Source organism: Halyomorpha halys, unplaced genomic scaffold (assembly GCF_000696795.3).
Source record: "Halyomorpha halys isolate HHAL.00 unplaced genomic scaffold, Hhal_1.1 Scaffold531.1, whole genome shotgun sequence".
Lineage (NCBI taxonomy): Eukaryota > Metazoa > Arthropoda > Insecta > Hemiptera > Pentatomidae > Halyomorpha > Halyomorpha halys.
Genome location: NW_027111171.1, coordinates 861,892 through 865,549, shown reverse-complemented (window position 1 = coordinate 865,549; position 3,658 = coordinate 861,892). Strand labels below are relative to the sequence as shown.

The 3,658-nt window shown below is 30.0% G+C and overlaps 1 protein-coding gene across 1 annotated transcript in view; it reads right to left on the bottom strand.

Annotated features, from left to right (window-relative positions):
• The window catches only part of LOC106683963 (uncharacterized), a 6,279-nt gene extending 3,670 nt beyond the window's left edge, over window positions 1-2,609 (bottom strand). Inside the window, exon 1 of the mRNA XM_014425740.3 lies at window positions 2,305-2,609. The gene's annotated coding sequence lies outside the window, so the exon portion shown is untranslated. The remainder of the gene's footprint in view (window positions 1-2,304) is intronic.
• Window positions 2,610-3,658: the final 1,049 nt, after the last annotated feature.

Below are 3,658 nucleotides of genomic sequence, written 5' to 3'. Positions count from 1 at the left end.
TATATATTGCACCATGTTTGGGCCGATAAGATTTAAAATCAAAGAGCTCAAGTTTCATTTAGTAAATGCCTAAATGGTGATAGCACAATTCTATTTTCTATCTTGATTAATACCTGCTTTATTTTCGAGAATTTTGAAATGAATCTTTGTGGGACTTAGTCAACTTATTAACCTTTTTTATTTCTTTTATAGCGCAATTTGGAATTACAGGGAAAGTGATACATGCAATGTAGGTTTTTCATAGATAATCCAATTTTAAAACGATTTTATATCGGTGATTTATCCGAACCGCAAACGAGTTTTAATGGTTTTCGACAATTTTCGGACCAACAGTACGGATTATCTTTCACTATCATCACACACTTATAGTGGATTATAGATTGTAATATAAGTTTTAAAATTAAATATGAAAAAGTAAAAAATAGCTTCATTTGACTAAAATGATTAAACTTGGGCAGAATAGTCTGCAAAAAATTTTAATAATTGGATGAGGTATGAATTTATAGTTAAGATTATCCTTCAGGGTGGAAAGGTTGCCCCAAATGTTGGGAATTTTAGGAAATAATAAAGAGTCTTTTGAGACTTAAGTAGATACAATTTATTTTATTTTTAAAAAAATTCTATATATTTTGTTCTTTGTTTATGAAGAATAGGTATAGGTAGGTACATTAGTATTTTTTTTTCTTGTTGCTTTATTTAAAAGTCCCCAAAAATATGATTTCCCTGAACAATTTATATGTACTTTGTACTCTCCTTGTGAAAAATTCTGGATAATGTCCCAGTCGATCTGGAAATTGTCCTCTGAATTCCATTCCATTGATACATGGTGTGTATTTACATTTATACTGTCGATATTTAGTATATTTATTGTAGGGTTCAAATGGTTAGTTTCTAAAATTTCTATATTAATACAATTAAATTCTGAAAGACTTTGGACTTATCCTTACTACTAACTACTAATCCTTATAACTAATTATTGTCACTGGCATATTTGGAACACTGTGAAGAGTATTTTACTCTATTAAGGTACATAAGGATATACATCAAGTTTTATAGCGATTTGATAACTTAGTTCGGCGTGATTGATTAAAGTGGTATTGCGTATACGAGATAAGATAGTGAGTGATAAGGATGGTACTTCATTAAGACAGTCAATTAGGTGTTCGACCGGCGACTGCTAAAACAGAATGATCCGCCTATTTTTGTTGACTCTCTGCGCCTTGGGTGTCTTTTCATCAGGATGTGAGGGGCCACAGCATAACGCACAGTTCGGCAAGAGAACCGTCAATGACATGTAAGTGCATTTAAATTCGAATAAAGAATAATACATTTTATATCTTCGAAATCTTAGGCATCACCTTTCTTAAAATTTTAAATTATTAGTTTGAAAATAATATCTTTAATATTTATAACTCATTTTAAAAACATTTAAGAATATAATCTCTCTTAAAAAATTTTATCTTCAAATAATAATTTAATTAAATAACTAAATATACCCTGAGTAATAGAATATACTTTGATTTACTTCTCAATCATAAATTACTAAACCAAGATTAAATAAAATTTCATTTAATTCCTAATTAAATATTTCTTCCCTAATTTCCAACCGATTAATTCAAATAATTAATAAATACAATTGGTTAATTTATAAATAATTAGTAAGTTTACTTGAAATAATTAATACGATTTAGTTTTAAATTTACATCCTAGGATATTCATAATTATACTTAGATATTAGATAATAATATCACATTTAATTTGTTATACGATTTCCGTTATTTTAAATTAGATGTAAAAAGAATTATTTTGCGTGGTGAAATTTTAATTTGTAAGATTAAAAAATTCATGTTAGGCATAAAGAGTCATATGTTTGAATAAGGGTCATTCTCTAAGAAATGGACATATACGAGGTTAAAATATATGGAAAAGAAACTGGACAGGATCATGACGTGACGAAATTATTTCGAGTTCAAGTTTTAAAAAAAACATTTTAGGGATATCACCGAGTAATTTGAGTCTCCAAACTTCGAAATTGGTTTGGCCATGTGCTTAAAATAAAAAAAAAAAGCTCACAAATTGACAAGCTAAACAAATTACATTTCTTGTGAATATGTCGTATTCGGATAAATATTAGAGTATCCATTTAGGCCCTATTCTCGAATTTATTGAAGAGGACAGGACCTTGACGAAATCCAGGTTTTTCTAAAATATCATGTTTAGTTGTAATGGTTTTCCAAAAGTTGTTATAGAAATGGAAACTGAACAAGTATTGATCATTAACAAAAAATTGGTTTGGATACTCACTTAAGTAATTAATCCAGGAGTCTGATGCACTTCGTTTGGTTAATCACAGCTCAGTCGACGTTTACATTCACCCAACGCACAACATTGAACGATTCCAGAGTTGTTTATAGGTTTTCTAGACTGCTGAGAAGTGTAGGAAAAAAAATGTGGGAAAGCAATCTCGTGAAATACAGCTCTTAACGTGAAACTCGTGATACATAAGGGCAGCACCGTGACGGTAACGCTCTGTACACTTATATTTATTTCTCAATATCGTAACCTATCAGCTCTGAAAATAAGGAACATCCATTCTTGGAGTAGTCTGGCCTGTAACAGAACAACTGGTCTTGAAATTTTTGCAAAAGAAGAACTTTCTACAAAATCTTAACATGGAAAAATCGTGCCCGAATTGGACAGAATCAGGACATATTAAAGGATTTTGGGTCTATACAAAAAAAAATTCACTGCTAAAAGAAAAATTTTATAATGCAATTTAAACATTTCCTCGGTTTCAAAATCACAATTGGGACGCCAAAAACGGTGTGAACATCATTTCAGCCGCCCTGAGCCCATAAGGCTGATTTTTAGGGCAGAGTTTGCCATGGCCAAAAAACAATTGAGTTTGTTCTTTGGCAAAAAAAAGAACTAAGAAAAGTACAAACCTTTCTCTTTTCCTTTAAATAAATAAACATGGTTGTAAAAGGCGTTGAAATTTTAGAAATACTGAAAAACTCGTTAATTTCGTAGCAGTATTGGTCATTGGAAAAAATAAGGAAATAAATCTAAAAAAAATTATATGACTAAAATCTTGTTTATAAATTGGTAAAACTATGATGAGGACAAATCTCCAACAAATACGTCAATTCTATTATATTTATATATTTTTTATTTCAGTAACTAATTATATTCACGTATTAATAACATCCAAAAATCAATATGTATGATCGAAAGATAATTCGAGTTTTTTTAAAAATATTTTACTACGATTTTTAATTACTTATAGTCGGATTAATACTTTGTGGAAAAATGGCCGACCTAACACATTTCTGAATGGGTGTTTGCTTAATAAATTATGATCCAACTTGACAGATGGAGAATAATTAATTCAATCATTGTTATGATTATTTTCAATGCATATGATTAAATGTTAGATGTTAATTACATGAAATAAACACTGTAAAATGATTTTGTTTCCTTGCTTTATTTGCAGGATCGACTACGTGGATCACATTAAAGAAGAATATAGGTTTCTACGAGTTATCGACAAGACAGTAACGTACCCACCCCCTAACCAAGACCCATCGACGGTCCTCATAAACTTTATCGAGGTTACAGATCTCTACACAAATGGCAACGGAGGTTGTCCCACATTAGT